Source organism: Amblyomma maculatum, chromosome 7, assembly GCF_055883805.1.
Source record: "Amblyomma maculatum isolate TAMU_Amacu chromosome 7, ASM5588380v1, whole genome shotgun sequence".
Lineage (NCBI taxonomy): Eukaryota > Metazoa > Arthropoda > Arachnida > Ixodida > Ixodidae > Amblyomma > Amblyomma maculatum.
The window spans coordinates 9,009,829-9,032,489 of NC_139350.1; the positions used below are offsets into that span (position 1 = coordinate 9,009,829).

Sequence of the window (22,661 nt, forward strand, 5' to 3'; positions counted from 1 at the left end):
AGCAGTGCTGTTAGAGGAACTAGAGGGTATGAAATGGGACGTCATAGGGCCTAGTGAGGTTAGGAGGCCGAATGAGGCATATACTGTACTGAAGGATGGGCATGTACTGTGCTATCGAGGTTTACCAGAGAGGCGACAACTAGGATTAGGTTTCCTTGTCAATAAGTATATAGCGGGTAATATAGATGAATTCTATAGTATTAATAAGAGGGTGGCAGGCATCGTAATTAGGCTTATTAAGCGGTATAAACTGAAGGTTGTACAGGTCTATGCAACTACACGTAGTTATGATGATCAGGCAATTGAAAGCTTCTACGAAGATGTAGAATCGGCAATGCGAAAATTAAAGACGCAGTATACTGTACTAATGGGCGACTTCAATGCCAAGGTAGGGAAAAAGTAGGCAGGAGACCAGGTAGTAGGTGACTATGGCATTGGTTCTAGGAATAGCAGGGGGAGTTACTAGTTGGGCTTGCAGAGTGCAATAACTTAAGAATCATGAATACCTTTATAAGTAAACGGAAGAACCGGAAATGGACACGAAAAAGTCCTAACGGGGAGACTAAAAATGAAATTGACTTCATATTGTGTTCAACCTCCACCATTATGCAAGGTGTAGAGGTAATCAGGAAAGTGCGATGCAGTGACCACAGGATGGTGAGGTCCCGAATTAGCTTAAATCTGAAGAAGGAACGCAACAGATTAGGAAGAAAGAAACCCATCAATGAATTAGCGGTGAGGGGGAGGGCAGAAGAGTACAGGATCTCGCTACAGAATAGATATTCAGCTCTAACCGAGAATGGCGACATTACCCTAGCAAAGCAATGCATAATACTTAATCCCGCTGAATACCCTATCCGAAAGATGACGTAATACAGCCGCCCACGAGGCCATGTGCACCGCCAGTTGTGATGGTCACCGAAAAGATGGAAAACAGGCTCTTTATTGCCTACAGGAGGCGATAACGAGATTACGAAAAATGGTTGTGTACCAGTTTCCTCAAATCGATTACTTGTTCGACCAGCTCCGCTATGCCCCGATACTCATCATCGCTTGATTAGAGTGGGTACTGGCAGATGGAAGTTGATGAATGCGACAGAAAGAAGACCGCATTCATTACTCCTGATGAACTGTATCAATTTAAGGTACTTTCCTTCGGCTTGTGCTCTGTTCCACCTTTCAAAGAATGGTGTCTAGCAGGCCTTGAACAGCCGACATGCCTTATCTACATTGACAACGTTATCATCAGAAGGAGCATCAGAAGCACTATACGACTATCTTAGATGCCATCCGCGTGGCCGGCCTCTCTCTAAAACAAGAATAATTGCATTTCGCATTTCGCAATAATTGCAATAATTGCAACTTTGCATTTCGACAGCTCAATTTTCTAGGCCACGTCGTGACCGTTGAAGTCCTTATTAGCTCTGATCCATAGAAGATGGCTGCTGTGGCGGCTTTCCGGACCACCACTGATCAAAGTATTATGCTCGGCTTTTGGGCCCCTGCACACAATATAGTTGTTTTGTACACAAAGAAGTCCTCCCACATAGCTAAACCACTGACGTGTTTAACAAAGGACAGACAACCATTCATATGGGCCAATGAGCCGCAAAGAGCTTTCAAGAGCTTCGCCATTGCCTTTGAACAACACTCGCATTTAGCCACTTCGATGAGGAGGTATACACAGAATTGTTTATCAATGCCAGTAATATTGGACTTGGTTCATTTCTCGTTCAGTGAAAAGATGATGCTGAGCGGGTGATTTCTTATGCCAGCTACAACTTCTCTCGTTCTGAAGCAAATTATTATGCTATTTAAAAGGACTGCCTTGCAATTATGCGGGTGGTAACAAAATTTTGCCCGTATTTGGATGGTCGGCTGTTTAGAGTTTGCAGTGACCACAACTCCTTCGGTTGGCCAGCGAACCTTAAAGGCCCCTCGGACCAGTTACCCCACTGGAGTCTCCGCTTAGGAGAGTTCGTCAATAATTAATACAAGTGCGGCAGGAAACGCAGGGGGGACGTGGGCTGTTTCTTGACGCCATCCCGTGCCCTTAACACAGGCGACTGTTTTCCCTGGTGCTCTCACGGATGCATGCTCTCGCTCAAGAACAGCAAGACGACATCAAACTGTGTCCCCTCGTCGATTACCTCGAGAAGCGCCTCGTCGCCACCTCGCCTTTTTACATGTGGCCAGCCATTCTGCTTGCGAGGTGTCCTCTACGAGAGAAGCAATGATTCCATGGACAATCAGTACCTTCTATTTCTTCCAATGCTGCTATGCACCGACGTTTTGCAGGCGTGCCATGATAAGCTTCGTGCTAGGCGTCTCGTTTTTTCACGGACCTGGCGCGGGTACGACAGAAGTATTAGTGGCCCAAATCTGCTGCTCGTATCCAGCACTATGCTAAGATATGCCATGACTGCCAACATCGGAAGACATCGCCTGTCAAGCCTGCCGACCTGCTGCAGCCTTTTGATCCTCCCCAAGTGCCTTTTCACCATAACATTATGAACTTTTTCGGGCCATTTCTTACATCACCGGGAAACTGGTACATTACAGTCACCCCTGACTACCGCACCGCTACTGTAAAGCAAAGCCCTTCCCAGCGGCACCTCTACTGATATTATGCATTCTTTAATTTTTAACCTTGTCCTTCGTCACGGTGCACCTGCATTCGTTTTAAGTACCACCTTCCTTTCGGTCGTCGCACGCTGTTTTTGATCACGAAATCAGAGTATCGGGATAAGCTACTACTAGTTTGTTCACATAGACCATCAAGTCTTACTAACTTTTATGAAATCCTCAGGGGTGTTATTACGGTGCTTGTAGGCGAATATCAAATGCAGATCATTAAAAGCCGTACAATAGTAATGAAAACTCACTTTGCAAGGAGCGTAGTAGAATGCTGTGATCTATTTATTCATTTATTCAAATACCTCACGGGCTCCGATTGGAGTATTATGTGAGGGGGTTACATAACTGGGGTGCGAAACAGCAGTAGTCAATTAAAACGGATTGCTGGGCTAGTTGGTGCATAGTCACATAAAGGAAAGGTTAATAGCGCAAAACGGCACTCACAAATAGGCACAAATAGAATCAGCGCCGGTCTATATGTCTCTATTTGTGCCTATCTGTGAGTGTTTTTTTGCGCTATTAATCTTTATGTGAAACATAAGTAGAAGATGGTTATTTCAACATCGTTATTTTCAAAACGTTATCGTTACACAATGGTAAACAACCACAAGAAAAAAGAACAAAATTTTAAAAGCACACTATAGAACACACTTCAGTAACAACACTTCACAACAAAATGCTGCTTATTTTTTCTTTTAAAATATCATAATCTGAAATGCGAACAATGTTGTCAGGAAGATTATTCGAATAAATGACTGCATAGGGCAGGGCTGGTGAGTTGAATGCAGTGGTTCTTCCCTAAAAGCGTTTAAAGTGAGGTGATTATGCAATCGCTTAGATGTGCGGGCCCGTTTTGTAAGAGGTAGTGTGAAGGAATGATGGCTGTAAACAATTTTATCGAAGAGGAAGATATGTGCTATTATTCTGCGAAATTCTAAAGATGAAATAGATAACGACGCCTTAATGTCAGTTATGCTGGAATGTCGGCAATAGTTGCGAGCAATGAAACGAGTGACACGATTTTATACGCGCTCTGGGGAATAAATTAAGTAGTGTTGGTGGGGTGACCAAATGGAAGATGCGTATTCAAGATGAGAGCGGACAAATGTTTGATATGCCAACTGCCGTGCTAAAGAAGGTGCACCTCTGAGGTTACGTTTTAAATAACCTAATGTACGGTTAGCTTTGGCAGTAATTTTTTCTATGCGGGTCTTCTAAGAGAGATTAGGTAAAAAGTGCAGGACAAGGTACTTGTATGACGACGCAAGGGTGACTGGATTGTGATTAAGCAAGTAAGTGAAAAGGTAATTAGTCTGTTTATGCCTTAATGTCATTAATTGGAATTTAACAGTGCTAAGGGACATTTCCCATGATACGCACCAGTTATTAATGCAGTGTAGATCTCTTGAAGGGCGATGCGGTCATTAACAGAGCTGATTTTACGATAAATCACGCAACCGTCAGCAAACATTGAGTGTTGTAGTGATGCTTGACGGTAGGTCATTGATGAAAATCAAACAGTTAAGGGCCTATTACACTACCTTGCGGTACGCCTGATGTTACTTCAATTACAGGGTACTAATTATTATCAACAGAAGTGAAATGTTTACGAAATGATAAAAAGTTTGTTATCTAAGATATTGATAATGAATCAAGGTGCAAAGATGAGAGTTTCGCCATTAAACGACAGCGTGGAACATGGTCAAAGGCTTTAGCATAGTCGAGGAATATACAGTCGATTTGAAGATTTTCGTCCATACCGTGGAACAGCTCATTAGTACACTCGAGTAGTTGTATCTCACATGATAACCCTTTTCTGAACCCGCGTTGTTGTGAATAGAAGAAACCGTTGCCTTCTAAATGTAGTGCCATGTTAGATGCAATGATGTGCTCAAGACGTTTGCAAGATATACATTTCAGCGATATTGGGTGATAGCAACATTAGTTCGGTCACCGGATTTGAATATTGGAACGACTTTTTAAATTTTCCACTCGTATAGTATTTCTCCTGCTGAAAGGGATTGGCGAAATATGAGTATGATGCTAGAATGAGCCACAATATGTTTCAAATTTTTATTTAATCCCATCAACACCACATGAAGTAGTTAATTTTAGATCGTTAATCAATGTCGCAACGCAATCAACAGTAACGTTTATTGGGCTCATGTAGTGATAGTCATAATCAGGTGCCCATGGAATATTGGAACATATTGGTGAACATATTGGTGAAAATGTTATCTGAGGGTGTTCGTCTGGAGCAATGGGATCTCCAGCCTCATCGATCAATGTAAAATCTGAAGACGTTTCGGAAGGTGATAAAGTTTTCCAAAATTTTTTTGGATTGTGCTTAAGGACACATTGCAAATCGTGAGCCATGAAATTATGCTTAGCTTTCCGTATGGCCGCGCAGTATTCTTTATCGGCGTTATGTTTTTTTTTTTCGTGTTTCGGGTGTTCTGAGCCGTTTAGCAGTTTTTGAAAAGCCGTTCTTTTTTTTGTCAATCGGCGTACCAAGATTCCTGTGGTACCACGGCTTAGATGAGCTAGTATGGAAACATATGCGGGGTATTTAGGTGTTCATTAACTGCGTGAGTTTGTAGGGCCCGTGGCGCGCCGCGCATTCGAAGGCCGTGCCACTTCCCAATGCGCGCTGCCTGTTTCCCTCTCCCCGCTCGTTCGGGGATAACCGGTCCCGCGCGAGGGGGCTATAAAAGAAGGCACGCGCCGCCGTCTCGCTCTCTTCGCTCCTGCTCTTCGTTCCTGCTTCGGCCTGGCGCTTCTCCACAGAAGACGACCCGCAGGCTGCAGCCCCCCGGACGACGACCTAGCACCGCCTTCGACGACCCCTGTGAGATTAAAGATGTTTGTTACACGGCCCGCTGTGTATTTGTCGTGCGCATCCCTCGGGCAGAGGAATCGCCCACAACTGGCACCCAACTGGGGCTGAATTAGCACCCATGTGGACGATTTCTCTGCCAACGTGGCAGCGCACGGCAACACGACGGGCCGGTCCTTTGCATGTTAGGCGCGACGCCATTTTGAGTTTAGGGCTATCGTGTGTGCAGATGACGCGGAGTGTAGTATAGTAGTGTTTGTACAGTGTTTTAATTTTGTTTTGGGTTATGCGTGTGCTTGTTAGTGTCGGGCGGTTTGTGTTTTAATTTTTTTGTGCATATGTTAGTTTTATGAAGTGTTTAGCCTTTGTGACTAGCCTTTTGATGCGGGCTAGGTGGTAGTCGTGCGCGTGTAGGCTCCCGGCCGGCCTTAGTTGTTGAGTGCAATGCCTCCGAGAAAAGACGTGCCAGATAGGGCCGCCGCTTTGGACGCCAGTGCGTCCGGAAGTGAGGTAAAGGACGCGGTAGAGTCTGCGCAGGTTACCGATGCGGCCGCCCTGATGAGGCAGATGAACGAAGTGTTGTCGGTGTTCACCCGTCAGCTCGGTTCGGTGGCTAGCGCCAACCAAGCCACAGCTGCGGCGACAGTCTCGCGTCCGCAGATAAATGTAGAGGTTCCCTCCTTTTCCGGCTACACGGACGTGAAGTCAGTCCACGAGTTCTTGCAAGAACTCGAGGATTATCAGACGGCACTGGGTTCCCCAGACGACGTGGTGCTAGCGCAGGTAATCCCCGTGGCACTTGTTGAGAGCGCGGCGCGATGGAGACGCTGTCAGCCGGCCTTCCAGTCGATGGCAGACTTCACCGATCGCTTCCGCGCCGAGTTCTTGCCGCCCGATTACGAGCGCCGGATGCTTGAGGAGCTAGCGTTGCGTACACAGCACCCAGAGGAGAGCCTCCTCGAGTATGTACGCGCAATGCAGGAGCTCTACAAGTGGGCAGATCCCACGGCAACCGATCTAGAACAGGCCACGCGCGTGATGAGGCAACGCCATCCGCGCTTCAAGCCGTATTTGCGGGGACGTGGTTTTGCAAACCTCGAGGCCCTAGCACAGCAAGCGAAGGTAGTACAGGTAGATTTACTCGCTGAATGGCGCTACCAGCCACCCCCCAGGCCAGCCGAATCGCTAGAGCCGCGATGCGCCTGGGCCGGAGGCCAAGACTCCGTGCCGCGCGCCAGAGGCGCAGACGTAATGACGGTAGGGCAGGAAAGGCCAGCGGAAGGCTCCGCGATTCCTCGCGCTCTTGACCCGTATGCGTTCGAGCAGCGGCGTCGAGCAGGGCTCGCCAGCGACGTCCGCACAGGCGCGGAGAGAGGGGAAAGACGTCCCCAGCCGCTTCGTGGAACGCGGCATCCCCCGACCGCGCGGCAGGTGAACGATCAGCTTTGCTGAAATTGCAACCAGCCGGGCCACGTGGCACGAGAGTGTCAAGCAAGGCGTATGCAGGGAAACGCGGACTGCCGGCGACCATAATTGGTAACACCAGCCTGTCGCCGTCGGCGGGAGACTTTCGTGGTAGCCACGGCGGAAAATGGGAAATGTACTTCCACGCCGCGTCACCGGGCGACCGCCCCGGGGGCGCAGAGGCTTTTGTCCCCCTCGCTGTAGAGCGCAAGGAATGTTGTCGCGCTCGAGCCCTTTTATGCTAGTGCGGTTAGTTGGTCAAAGCTACTCAGCACTCATTGACACGGGCTCAACTCTGTCACTGGTCGGCGATGATGTGTTCGAGGCCTGCCGTAGATGCAACATCCGTGTCAGGCCAGCCGAAACCCATTTGAGCTTAGCAGCAGGGACGACAAAAGCGGAGGGAGGGGTAAGTCTGGTCCTGCGTTTTGACGGCAGGAAGCGGAGGCATCGCTTCGCCTATCTGCCCGGCTTAGCCATACCAGTTATTCTGGGAAGAGATTTTCTTTCGAGCGAAGGCATTGTGCTTGACATGGGGGAGAACGGCTATCGCTACAGCCCCTTCACCCCCTCATTCCCTTTGTTAGCGCGCCCAAACAGGAATGCGTCGCTCAGCGAGCGAGCGTCCACGCTTTTGTGGCAGACGGCTCCCCCGCGACACTGAATGGTAGCCCATTAGAAGCAATTATCGCGTCCTTCTCAGGAACCGGTAGTCAGCGCCGAAGGCTCGTGGAAACTTTACTCCCGTTTTCGGATCGCTTCACAGAGAGACAAGGCAGAACCGACTTGCTTCAGCACGAGATCGAAACGGGTGATGCGCGCCCTTTCAGATGTAACCCGCGGCCGTTAAGCGCGCATAAGAGACAGCTTCTCGACAGCGCCCTTGACGAGATGATAGATACCGGCGCGGTGAGACCCTCACAAAGTCCCTGGGCGTCCCCAGTGGTTCTAGCGCCAAAGAAAGATGGTTCGGTCAGGCTGTGTGTTGATTATCGAAAGCTGCATGAACTCACTGACGCCTACGGTTGCGTACCCTTTCCAGTCGATCGAGGCTGTGATGTACGCGTTAGGGAACGCAAGGTTCTTCACAGTCCTGGATGCAAGCAGAGGGTACCTGCAGATTGAGGTGGCGGCAGGTGACATTCAGAAAACCGCATTCACCTGTCACCGCGGGCTCTTCGATTTTACTCGACTCCTGTTTGATTTGTCTAATGCACCGAGCACGTTCATGCGATTGATGGACATCGTGCTGGGGGATGCAAGGTTCAACTACGCGATGGCGTACCTCGACGACGTCGTGATATTCTCACAGTCGTTCGAAGAGCATCCCATTCACCTGAATTCCGTTCTTGAAAGAATGAGACGTGCGGGTATAACGATCAACCCAAAGAAAGTGCAGTTGGCATCAAAGAGAGTGAACCTCTTGGGATTTGTGGTTGATGATGGCACTTTGAGACCGAACGATGACAAACTGTAGGCAATTCTGAACTACCCCTGCCCGACGGACGTGAAAAGCTTGCAGAGGTTTTTGGGAATGGTTGCCTTCTACAGACAATTCATCCCTAGTTGTTCAGAGCTCGCTAGGCCGTTGAACCAGCTGTTGCGGAAAGGCTCGAAGTGGGTCTGGGGCAAGGAACAGAACGACGCTTTTGTTGCCTTGGCTCGCGCGATAGCGAATACCGCTAGTTTGCGCCTCCCCGACCTGAACAAGCCGTTTGTCTTGCAGACAGATGCTAGTGATGCCGGTGTAGGAGCTGTTTTGTTGCAGGAACACGAGGGAAAGCTGCGCCCTGTCTCGTTCGCTAGCCGCACGCTCACATCGGCGGAGCGGAACTACTCCGTGACCGAAAAGGAATGCCTGACGATAATGTTCGCATTGTCAAAGTTCGACATGTACCTAGACAGAGCGGTTTTCACCGTGCAGACAGATCACCAGGCACTTTCGTGGTTAAAGAGGCTGAAAAACCCCGCAGGCAGACTCGCGAGATGGGCGCTGACGTTGCAACGTTACGCGTACGCCATTGAGTACCGCCGGGGCAGCATGAATAAGGTGGCCGATGCTTTATCGCGCGCACCGTTGAAGGCTGGCAGAAGCGCAGACCAGCATTGCTGAAAGCGGCGCCGCCGCTAGTGGAGAGGAGGAGAGGGCGGACGCGAGTGTCGCGCCCTGCGTAGTTAAAGAGAGAAAGGAGGCGGACAGAGTTGCCGCGCTGTACTGCGAGAGAGAGAAGGCGCAGCAGCTGGTGGCGGCGACTACTCGCCTGCCAAGAAGCGAGGCAGAGAGAAATCTGTCTTGGGGAGTAGAGGTCAGTAGGGAAGAGCTAATTGAGGCCCAGAAAGCAGACGGTTTATGCCAGCGGGTGCTGACAGAGCTTGCGAGTAGTGCAGCTTGCACCGGGAACGCTGAGGGCAAGTATGACGCGTATCTGCTGGGCGATGAAGGCTTACTGCTCCGCTACATCCCCCAACTTGACGAGGAAGACGCGATTGCATCCGCCTTCCGAGTCGTGGTCCCGAGGAAGTTGCCGAAACGATTCCTCCAGTACTTCCATGACTCAGCGCTGGCAGGCCATGGCAGCGGCAGTAAGACTTATAAGTTATGCCGTGTCGCGACCTGGCCAGGTATGAGAAAGGATGTGCTGGGTTACGCCCGCACATGTCCTGTTTGCCAGGTAGCCAAGCCTCGGGCTGGGAAACCCGCTGTCATGATGAAGCCGGTAGTTAGCAACTATACGTGGCAAGTGGTCGCGTGCGATATCATGGGACCCCTCCCTCGCTCCGCGCGCCGACACCAATAAATCCTGGTAATAACGAACCACTATTCCAAGTGGGTTGAGGTTTTCCCCCTTAGGAAGCTTGTGTCAGAACGGATTTGGGAGAAACTGTTGGAGACATTCACTCGTTTCGGTTTCCCTTCCGACCTGATTACAGACAATGCCTCGTATTTCACAAGCAAAGTCTTTGTTGATTCCTGTCGAGCGCTTCAAATCCACCACAGGAAAACGAGTCCCTACCACGCTCAGAGCAACATAACCGAGAGAGTGAATCGGAATGTTAAGAGTATGCTGGTCGCGACGACCGAGCAGCACAGAGATTGGGACGCACGGCTGTCCGAACTGGCTTTCGTCACTAGAACAACCGTGAACAGGTCGGTGGGTATGACACCTGCTTACTTGAATTTTGGGAAAGAGATCGTTTTTCCGTTAGAGAACTCCCTACTTGACGCGGCGGGGCCCGCGCCCCCTCCGCTTACGCAGTACGCGACAAAGCTCTGCGAGCGCCTTGAAGCAGCGCAGCGCGCGGCTCGTGAAAACCTCGATGTCGCGCGCATGGAGCAAGCGGATCAGTACAACAAAGGTCGTCGTCACGTCGTTTTCAACACGGGCGACTTGGTACTGAAAAGAACGCACCCGCTTAGTAACGCAGCGCGTGGTTTCGCCGCGTCGCTAGCGCACAAGTGGGTTGGACCGTTCGAAGTTACGGCACGGACTACGCCACTCACCTACCAGCTGCGGTTGTTGGCGAGCGGTGAAACCGCTGGTCCGGTGCACGTCGCAGACTTGAAAGCTTACCACCTTCGCAAGGACGATAACTGCGAAGCGGGGGAAGCTCAAAGCGATGCAGCGATCTCCCCCAAAGTAAGGCGTACAGGTAGCAACCCGGTTCGCAACCGACGCTATAACCTAAGGCCAAGGTAGTGCACTACTTTGTCTAACGTCTTTGCTTCTTTCAGAATGCATTCTGATACGATTTTGCAACAGCCAGATGAACTACCGTCGCTGGGGCGGGAAACCGCACCCAGCGCATGGTTCAAGGAGGCGCCACTTAAACAGGGGGTACCCCCCCTAGTTTGTAGTGGTTTGTGGCCCATCATTGTGACCAGCGTGGCCATGCTGGCCGTCTTCAACGAGTCTGGATTGGAGCCCGCTGCCCAGGCCTGGAGTACGGGCCTCAGGAAGCCAGGTGTGCCCGGGGCGGAAACGCCTGCTGCAATATGCATCCAGCACGGCGCCACGTGGAAAGGGGTCAACGATGTAGAGCAGCAGCTCAGGGCCGCTGCCAGTCGTATCCGTGGCCGAGCCCAGCTGCGCTGTGACCCCGAGGATGTGGCCGCTGCCGGAGAGGGACCAGCCGGAACAGTCCCGCCATGCCTGCTGCTCCTCCCGTCCCACGGACCAGCTGAGATGGCATTCCGCCAGAGCCAGGCGATAAGCCTTCATATTTTACGCCGACCCGGGCTCGGACATGGACATGGCCCGGCTGTTGGCGGAGCCCGGGTCGGACGCTGAGGGGGGGGGAAGATGTAGGGCCCGTGGCCGCGCCACTTCCCATGTAGGCCGCGCCACTTCCCAATGCGCGCTGCCTGTTTCCCTCTCCCCGCTCGTTCGGGGATAACCGGTCTCGCGCGAGGGGGCTATAAAAGAAGGCACGCGCCGCCGTCTCGCTCTCTTCGCTCCTGCTTTTCGTTCCTGCTTCGCTCCTGCTTCGGCCTGGCGCTTCTCCACGGAAGACGACCCGCAGGCTGCAGCCCCCCAGACGACGACCTAGCACCGCCTTCGACGACCCCTGTGAGATTAAAGATGTTTGTTACACGGCCCGCTGTGTATTTGTCGTGCGCATCCCTCGGGCAGAGGAATCGGCCACAAGTTTAGAGATCGATTAGGAAAGAATTGCAGAAAGGAGTCGCAGAAGGTTTGTAAGCCGAGGTTAATGGCATCGCAGTTCGCTCTGTTATAGTCGAAGATGTATTTCTGAGGTTGGTTGCGTTAGCGTGACGGCATTTTTAGAGTGAAATGTAGCAGTTTGTGATCACTGAAATTATCCGTGAGGGAGATCGGGCTACATTGTCTGGAGCCGAAGTGATGACAAGGTTTAAAATGTTAAGGCCGCACGTAGGCATAGAAACAAGTTGAGAAAGAAAAGTCTAATGTTAGTTCCACGAAATTATCCAGGTCATGTGCCGATGCAGATAAGGTATTCCAGTTGATATTCGGGTAATTAAAATCACCGAATAAATAAATGTCGGCCTTCAGGAAGTTGCTTCTTATATCTGAGAGGATAGCATACAGATTTGTAACGAAAATTTCTGAGCTATCTGGTGGTCGGTAACATATACCAAGAAGGTGGTAACATATACCAAGAAGGCACTTGAGAGATGAGGACGTGATGAAAACCAATAAAATTCCTAGAGGGGACGAAATGTTGACACGAAAGGAAGGAATGTATTTTTATGGCGATCATCACGCCACCACCCCTTTTATTAGTTCTGTCAATCCGGTAAATAAGAAAATCGGGTGAATCAGGTAAGATTTCATCGTCAGTTATATACGAGTGAAGCCACATTTCTGTTTAAGTTAAGATGTCAGGGTTATTATCTTCTAGATACGAGTAGAGGTTGGTGCGCTTTGGAAGTATGCTACGTAAGTTAGTAAATGATATGGAAAGCGAAGGGTGGGCACTGCCACCGTATGAAGGCTCTGGATGATAGTCTGCCTCGTGTACAACCGCTCTTCGTTTTTGCTATCGGGTGCATTTTTTGACAGTGTCGGAAGCAGCGTCGTACATATATACATTATCGTTCATGCGCAGTTTATCGAAGTTTAAACGATCCGCCCTCCGACTTTGCGAAATCTAACAAGTTTTTCCTGGCCAGACATGTTGGGAAAGAAAAATCTTCGCGAACAACATAATACGTGCCTTTAAACTTATAGCCTTGATCTATGATATGCTGTTTGTCCTTCCAGTGCGCGTACTTGACGACGATCGGTTTACTTTTCTCTGGTTATCGACCAAGCCGATGGGCCCTTTCAATTTGTGTTGGCCCAAGTGTGCAGCCAGTCCGCACACAGCTCCAACACCTTCGTTTCTGCGCTGGACCATCTTTCGGACTGGTCGTGCAGGTATACAAAAAAAATCAGGTTGAAGCAGCTTAGTCTTCTTTCTGTGTTGTCACATCGTGAGGTAATTATCTTTATATGCTCGATTGAATTTCAGGGACCCATTGTAGACAGCTCTGTGGATGGCGTAGAAATGTTTGATTTCATTTCTACCATTTCTATCTTGACTGTGCGAATTCTGGCAGAGAGCTGTATTAGCTCAACAGGAACGTTCCCCATATTTCCTCAGGACCTTGTGAAGATATTTGCCTGGCTGGTGCTGCTCTGAGAACTGCAATGTAGTGATAATATTTTATAGGGTGTCAAAATAGGGTGTGAAAACTGTTAAATGTAGATAATCTATTACAAATGCCTTAGTTCGCAAATACCGGATAACTGACCAGTAAGGCGAGGGTGTCCCATGTCTCCTGTGCTGTTTGCTATATACCTGGGATATTTTTGTATGGCAATCATCTGAGGTGGAAAGATACGTGAGTTTAAGGTTACCTACCTGAGTTTAGGTTAAAGTTATGGCTTATGCGAACAATGTTGAAATCTTCTGTGATTACATAAAAAGCACATTCGAGGCTGTTTGCCCGGCTAAAGGTTATTTTAATGAATATAGAAGAGCATATCAGTTTAGAAAAAGTAGTCGCATAAAGCATGCAAAATAGAATGTGCAACCGCGAATTTTGCCGGTGAGCAGTGGACTGCAGTACCTGCACTGCACCTAAGGTTGCCCCTTCGGCACCCCCGTAATCAGAAGCAGTCCTTAGCATACAATCTGCGCTAATTAAAGATGAAACAATGGCAAGGCCATATATTATCAATGCTCGCATGAGTTGCCAGTTGCAATGATTTTCGGACTCCAACGATTGCTATACACAGCAAGTGAATGTTTAGCGTTCTAAAGATGCATTGTGTGTTTGCTGTGTGTCTGTAATTCCAGTTGGTAGCAATCTAATCTCAGAAATATGTTTTGCAGAGATCGTGATGGAGGGATTTGGCATTCTCTTTCATTTATGAAGACGATTGTATCGTGGTTTTTCTTCATGCGTGATGAAAAGAATGATTTTTTTTGTGCAGTTATTCAGGCAAGAATGGCAAAAGCACTCCAAAAATTTGTTGTATCTATATCCAGTGTCATCATTTGGAAAGTGACTGGGCATTTTGTGAAGCTTTGTTGTTTACAATTCTGCACGCAAATTTTTATAGGAGTATTTGGTCTGGTTATCAGAACTGTAAACAGACTTAGTTGACAATTCGATGTCTATAACTCGGTATAGGATCGTGTACTGTGCAGGCCAAAAAAATCATTTACTTGATAATATTGAAAGGATGGTAGTGAGGTTTGCCGTCAAATCATTTTTCCTTCCACTGCGTTCTAGCACTCTGCTGTTAAACCCTTTAGTGACGAGGCTTCAAAATTATTGAAAAAATTTTTTATTTTTTATTATCTGCACTTATTACAGCATGACAAAGAATATTTTACAAGCACAAGAAATTCATACATATATTGGCTGAAATATAAGATTGCTGCATGTGGACAACAGCAAGCATGAGTCCTTGAGAGGGCTTCACTGCATGGTTCCTATGGAATTTGTACATGCAATATTTTCCTCAATATTGGGCAGCGTGAGGACCGGCGCCGGAGAGCGGGCCACTTTTGCGATGACAGCCATCGACTTCCGCGAGAGGGCGCGATGTGCAACAAGGGTGCCATGTTCGCCGCTCGGCGCGTAGCGGCTGCGGGGATAGTGGGAGTACAGGAGTGGCGTGGTTCTCTTTGGAGTATTTTCACACGCCACACAATTGATGCTATACTTAAGAGGCTACTTATTCCAGATGCTCAAACCGATCTCTGCACTTCCTTTACGTCTCTCGAGCGCTTGGGTATTCCTTCGGAGCAGCGCGCGATGTTTGAATCGCTATTTGAAACTCAGTTTCTTCTTCCTGCGGAAAGCCATAAATAGTCCAGATGAGAGATTTGTACTCAATGTCACCAACGAAGCGTGGTGTTTTGCCTTCGTTCTTTCCGTAAGGCAATAAAGACTGCTGCCGAGGAGCGCTACTAACACGCAGAGAAAAACAGTATACCGGCGAATCAAAGCTTGTGCTTTGTAAGGCCTCTTTAGGAACACCTTATACTTTACGAGCCTGCTTTACTAACACCTGCTTACATTTTGCAGCTTCTGTTTATCAATACATAGCAACGTTTTTCTTAATTAAATCCTCAGTAATCTGTAATATATCTCTTTAATCGGTGTTCTTTCTGTGCCCTATAATCACCGCTTATTGAAATGACAAATACACAAATGATATTTGCCAAGTATGGCTCCCTTAGTGCCCTGGTCAGAGCAATATGATTTGAGTGACGACCTGTGCAAACGATGAAGATTCTGCCTACTCCCCTTTACCCCCATCCATTGCCATGTGCTTTCCTATTCAATAAAAGACGTTCAATCGATAAATCAGCGTGCGAGCAAATCACATTTATTTATAACTTAACTGTACTACTTTAAAGCACTGCGGTATTTACCGGCAAAAAAATTACAAGGGTTCAATGCTGCTGAACCAAATATTGAGTGAAAGCATTAGCTGCGGGTGACCGAGCGTTCTCCTTCTTCTCTTTTTCTTCTTCCTCAGCCCACATAAAAATCCCCGCTTTAACCAAGCCGTATGAACGTGCCTTATTGGGCTCTAGGAGTAACGTGAATGCTAGGGTCCTCGCAGGCTGATTCTGACATAACCGTCCCATGTGAAACGATAGACCTAAGTCAGCAGCTCCTGCCAGCCCACACCCTGGTGTCACGTGGCGTGTGACGTCCCAGCGTCACGTGGGTAAGACGTGGCTACCGGCCGCGCTACGCTGAAGGCTCGAAACCTAGAGTAGTATTTCTTTCGCTATAAAAAAGGTATACGCGACTCAATGATTTATTCTTTGGTAGCGATTAACAAATACATATATCGCGGACATTTCTTAACGTGCCGCTCACCAAAAGCTGAACAGCTGTCCAGATGAAAAAGAAAAAAAAGTCAAGTATAGCTAGGGCAGTATTGCAGATAAAATATGAAAAATTAAACCTGTCGCATACAAGGGAATGCATTCATAGTGGACACTTGTGTGCAGACCTTTTACTATCATCAAATGGTGTACGGAGTCAAAGAAAAAAAGAAAAAGCACGTATAATTGCGCGTCGTCTTGACAAGTATATGATGCAGTTCTTGGCGCGCACCGATAGAAAACAGAAAAATGCGACAAAGATGACGAGCAGCTTTAACAAAACAGAACTGCGCGAGGGAAACGGGACAAGAAGGCACGAATACGCACACAAAGCGCAGTGTATTCGTGCCTTCTTGTCCCGTTTCCTTCCCGCAGTTCTGTTTTGTTATAATCATGAACCGACTAGCCCAACATCACGTCTTACGAGCAGCTTATACGTAAGCAATTAATATAAGGCTGAATTGAGATGCGGATACTAATGAGTGTTTATTCTTCAAGTGTGTGGTACGAAATATTTAGTAATCGACTGGGTATACTTGCCAACTACTGCTTACAGAACTATAATCGGGCTACTTGCCGGCTACTCTTTACAGAACTACTCAGGCTGTAACTGTCCCCCCCCCCCCCCAAGAAAATTATAACAAGTTTGATATTACACGTGAAATACTTCCAAGGGAATTTAATTATTTTTCCCTTTGGAAACTCTTGTCGCGGTTCGCAGACTTTGCAAAGAGCGAAGGTGCAAAAGCACATGAAATTTCATTACTTCAAGGGTGAGCTTTCTGGTGCTCCAACTGCTAAAATGTTTGAACTTCCACACCTTACAGGAAGATAAAGGCGTCCAGAAGGCCCTCCGAGTCAAATTTGTAGATCAATTGAAACTAGCTTCGAGCCTATGCCACAGTTTTTATTCATGGTGAGAAACCGAGTGCCGGCCTCACTTCTCTTTCGTAGAATCTGAAAAAGCTGCATATCCGGCCATATAGTAAAGCCTATATTTTGACGTTATAAGGATTATCTAGTGGAAGCGAATTAAGCTCACACTATAGCCTCTGCATCATCTATCTTTCCGTCGTTCTTTTTTTTTTTTCAATGCTATTCTTTTTTCTTTTTCTTTTTTTATGCATGTGCACCAAAACAGGACTATAGAGCGATTTTCTGGGTGCAATGACTTGCATATTACCGGTTGCTTGAACACGCAGAATAAAAACTACCTAAAATGAAAACATTTTCTGGAGCAATTAAGTTATCGTCAACGTATACACATTGAAATTAAATGTCTTAAGTATAGCGCGCACCTCTGGATATTTAAACCTACCCGTTAGAAGAATGTTCCAGCTTACTGAAAGAAAAATAAAGGTTTGTCCTTAGATTGGTGTACAGTTTCACAAAGTTGTTGGGTCTTAAATTTAGACGCTTATATCTTTATATGCGTTCGATTGCACGCGCTGCTTGTAGCCTGTCTTCATTGCTTTCATTTTCCCAGGCCTTCATTTGATTCTTAAGCTCCATTGTTTCCTTTTTTTTATTGTCTTTCATATATCTCCATTTGTCTTTGTATTTAGCTGCCCGCTTTCTTCTCCGTCATGCGCTTGCTGCGGCGTACGAAAATTTCAACCCTTTGTTTCCCTTCGCGGTCACTCTTTTCATGGCGCCGCATGGCTTCCACCAGCCCGTTTCTCTCAGGCCACTGGTAGGCCTCACGTTTTTTTTCCTGTGCAGTCTTTACCTCCTACTTCGTCCACCTTTCCTGACCTACTGTGTTCTGTTATTCAGTTGCCAATTTACCTGGTGTGTCGTTACTTTCTGACGTCTTTACTATAAATCTCTATACCTCGAGCGAGGTAGTCCGCATTTCATTCGTTAGGTGGATGCAAACGTTTCTTGTGACTTCAGGTGACGCACTGTACTTGGCACGGTTTGCGTGTGAAACAACAGAGTATACTATTTTGAACTGTTTTGATAATGGGGTCACTGATGACCAGCTTTAAGTCAGCGCTCGAACGTACGTGTTACACGTCTGAGTTCTTCATATATCCTATCTCCACACTGCCCTCTTTTCAAAACGACATTCCTAAACGTGAATTAGGTGCTTTAGAATGCTAAAGCAAGTTGTACGGCGCGGAAAGCGTGCTGTGCGAGTCAATTCGTACGGCCTCTCCAAGCTGTTTTTCTTTCGGAGCCCAACTTCCTGTCATGTTGCTTCCCCGAGGTGTTGCCTACGGCCAAAATGGAAAATAAATTAGATGATTGCTAACAGTACTGAGCCCCATTAACCGGCAAATTTATAAAATACTGTCGCGAATAGCTCGAGACGATGCACAATTAAACAAGAACGTACAGTGCGCGCGGTATCCGCCCCGCCGCACAGCGCGCATACGCGGGACTCCCGGACGATTGACACACCAGTTGCTGGTGGCGCCCTCTGCGCTGCTGCGCCTCCGTTATCGCAAAAGCGGCCCCCCGCTCCCATGCATTTCGCGGTGCGGTCGACACACTGCCCAATATTCTAGAGCACTATACCTTCGTGTGAAGCAAAGATGCACACTACACTTTCTGCACATTACACGAGTAATACCTGTGTAATTGGGGTATTTCCAACGACCTTTTTCGCAGAGAACACTGGTAGGTGGTCAATAGTGTACAGCCTGATCTCCTTGCAGGGCACAAGAGCTGCTGGCCCACACTGCCTCTTCACTTGTAGTTCATTTTCAATCCTTGAAGGGCCCAATGGTCGCCTTCTAGAAAGTGTTGCAACCTCTCCCTGCTGTTTCAAAACGCACGCAATCTCTTCTTTGAAAGACAGTAGCGTCAATTGCTCGTTGCGTGGCACATTAGCCGCGGTGGCATTTCGGAAGCCATCTGTTGACGATTACTACATCCAATAAATGAAACAGCCACCAGTACCACTTTTTGGATCTAATGTGGATGCAGTACAGCGCCACAAGCATGTCCATTACATCCACACCGCCCATAGATTCATTGTAGACACCTACTATAGAAGGACGCGGTATGCTCACCATCATTCGGCTGTTCTTGACAAAACGCTTCACAGGAGTGTCCGGTGATGCGGATGCCAATGTGGACAGCAGCGTCATGGACTGTTGTCAAACTGCTTCACAGCCCTCAGACTGATCCCTTCAGATGCATCCATCTCGATGCAAGAGCTGCGCCCTTTAATTTTTAGATCTTTGTCGGATGAAAGTTTGCATCCTTTCAGGCAAGCTTCACACACTGTGCCTACAGAACTGACCCCAGCCTTCTTTAGGACTATCCGTAGATCCAAACTGCAAAACCAGTTGTCAAAATACAGGATGTATTCTAGACCGCGAGGTACGACACTCGCCATTCTCAGAACGATGTTGCCACTTGCGGCGAAGACTGGAAAACCCGGCTACGGAAACATTTTGCCTGTATAGATTTCGAAGTTGTACATTATGCCGCACTTATCGCAGGGAAGGAACAATTTATAACGCCATTTTTGGGCTTGTTTGGCAAGTATTGCTTCAATAAGCTGCGGCCTTTGAATGGCACCAGCTGCTCATCAATGCAGAGCTTGTCAGATTTTGGTATTGCCTGAGATTTATGAACCACGTGGTTCAATGGTGGCCGAACTTTGTACAACCTGTCACGTTCATGGTCATTCGGGTCCGGTGCCTCATGGTCGTCACTGAAATGCAATGATTGTTTGGTCTCTTGCCATCTATCTCTTGTCATGATGATTGAAGTGACTTTGTTGGGATTCCTCTGATCACTATACAGGGAAGACTGCTCACAGATTAGCGACAGGAAGCCATGTCAAAAGTTTCTGAAATAACTGATGGCACTTCCACAGGGGATGGATGGGGCTGTACTTCCTCCCATTACCAGAAGAGTCTTGGACAACACTCCATTGGGAGTACTGGCCCATTTCAGTCTAGTATTAAGCGCAGATCAAGGTAACTCCCCTGCGTGTGCGCGGTTGTGTATCAGTTGCCTTTATCTTGCGGTAAGGTGTATGCTGGCCAGACGGGCCAATGTATAAATGTACTACTGAAGGAGCATTTGGGGGCCATTCCGACAGTTATTCACACGTGGCTGCGGACTGCAGGAAATGTGACGAAAGGAAACGTCAAAAGGTAATAAGCTAGACAAAACTGCTATCCGCTGTTCTCACAAACTTCAATTCTTTTCCATCATAGAGATAAACTAACGCGAGAAGTTAAGGAGGCCTACTGTATCATGAAACAAGGTGATAGGTGCATCAGCCAGACTTCTCCCTTGCAAAGTGTGAATTTTTATACCTTGATTAAACTTGAAACGTAATATTTGTTTTTACCATTGGCGGTACCGCGCAGATGCATGTTTATTCTCTGTATATATAGTCTATAGACTATATATATATATATAGTCTGTTTGTTCGAATAAACTTGGTTGTGAGTCTGCGCTTGTCCAGTTGGTTAAGTCTTTCGTCGTAGTCTTTTTTAGCGCAGTGCATTTTATCAATCATGTACAACACGCAATGCAGGGCCAATCTTCGAAGGCCTGGAAGTTTCTTACATTGTACTGTCAATATTTTCTGGAGTTGGAGTTTTGAACATGTCTTCATCTTGGCAGTCAGCAGACGGAGCTGTAAAAATTGAGCAAAAAGCAGATGCTATAAAAACGTGGGAAATAGGAAAGGCAAATTAATTTACAAATTAGTGCATGAAATGCCAAGTGAATTAGGCAGTTCTAGTGACCCAAGTGGGAAAATTACTGCTTTGCTATATGGGACAAGAAAAAATGGAGTTTCAAGCGAACAAAGGAACAAAGGAACAAAGGAACAAAGGAACCCCCCCCCCCCCCCTCCCATATCAAACCTCTCCACTCTCCAACAAACGCAACTTCATTTGTGGCTCGAATATTTGTGTAATTCTGGCTGTTCCAACAAAAGGAATGCTTACATGCCCAGGCCGAAGTACCATTTTCTGGTTCTTCGTCGCTTGACGCATCCAGGTCCGAGTCATCGCTATGTTCAGGGGGCGCCTTTGCAGCTATTTTCCATAAAATATGTTGAGGTCCATGTTTTGTACCTGTAGAAAGGTCCGTGCATATCACACGAGGCCATGCAGAACATATATTAGCGGCGTGGGCGGCGTACCACACTATTACAGAAGGACAGCACACCGCAACCTCGGCGGAATGAAAAACAGCACAGTGCCGAGTGTTGCCTGTGGCCAACAAACACGAGACTCGCCCCTACGGGCACAAATTGCAGTGCCACTTAGGTAATTCAAGAAAGAGCAAACAAAGGCACTCTTCTAAGCAAATGATAAAAGCCAGAGAAAAAAATGAGCGCTTACCAGGAAATTGGAGGGCAGAGGTTGAAGCTGCGTAGTCGACTCCTCTGCACAGATTTGCGCGCTAAACTTCTTTTTTCTCTTTCATCAATTTCATTATTACACATCAGATGACGCTACCTGTCCATGTAGAAGTAACATGGGCAGATTGGAGGAAAAAAAAAGCGTCCGAAACCAAAACTGCACAAAAAAAAAAATTTCTTGTGTGTTATATTTATGGTCGCGGGCCTTCATAGTTTATGAAAGGCGAGAATGGCTGTTTGTGATGCATATGTAAGTGTCCATTCAGGCATGTAGCAACATAAATGAGTTTTTGTTTACCAGACATATCAATCTGAATGTGAGCCCCCTAGAGTGGATGAGCATTCTTGACGACCTGGTACACCTAAGGAAGTTTTGATATAAACTTGTACTTGTGTGTGGTGCTGATGCATTATTCATCGTGTTCTGTATTATTGTTAAGTTGTATAGAAAAGTAATAAAGAAACAAACGTGGCAATATTGTGCTGTCGTGTTCAGGCCAGGGAGGCGGACTTGTTCCTTCTGGCACAGATTGTAATCAAGTGACCAATGTGTTTTTCATTTTTGAGAGTTCGTGCAGACACGCTCTGTCCGCAGGAAACATAGGCGTCTCGGATAAGATAGAATTTTTATTTAACTACGAATCATCTGCACAAGCTGTAGAGCTCATCTTTGTACCCATAATGCTGCGCTCAGTGGGGGATGTCAGTGAGATGTTATGCCCTCATTACAAACCCTGTACACAGATCCTATCCACAAATCATGTCCTCACCAATCCAGAGCCAAGAAATGCTTTCATATCAAAAGTGCGCATGGTAACGCTGGTAATATCCTGAGATGCCTCAACAAGGGCAATGAATTTAAATCCCTTATGCGAGCTGCTCTGCTCGTGATGAAAATATGTTTAATGAAAACCAATAATGATGGCAAAACAAAAACGAATGTTAGCATAATCTCTGAAAGATTGAACGGAAGTGAGGATATGATTAAGCAGAAGTTAAAAGGCAATGGAGGGTGGAAAGAATGGCAGGTAACAATCAATGACCAAGAAAATGAAGAGAAAAAGACATGGAAGAATACAAACGAAGCAGGCAGAGACTTTGCATAGTGCATTCATCCTTATCGGACAAATTACCTTCGCTCATAAACAGAATTCGACTGAGTCATGAATATCCCCTACTGTGACGGAAATATACTGAAAATACACACAAACACGTAGCTAAAGACACGGCACGCGACAGCAGGAGGGCGGACACCACGAGGCATCCACCTCGCTAGGCCAGACAGGCCCCCCCGATATGCGCGTAACCGTAGGAAGCACTAAAGTTTGAAGGGCTATGAACACTCATCAATGTAGTGATTGAACGTATACGCAACAATTGGGACTAGAAAATTGGCGAGGAAGTCTCCACTATTCTTTGAAATTCACGAAATGCAGATCTGGATGGTGGTAAGTGGGATGGTTGAAGTGTTGGTCTTTAAATTTGGCAGGAGTAGCGCTG

The 22,661-nt window shown here is 47.3% G+C and overlaps 1 pseudogene; it reads right to left on the reverse strand.

Moving 5' to 3' along the window:
• Nucleotides 1-1,387: 1,387 nt before the first annotated feature.
• LOC146182688 (uncharacterized) overlaps nucleotides 1,388-22,661 on the reverse strand; it is a 32,355-nt pseudogene continuing 11,081 nt past the window's right edge.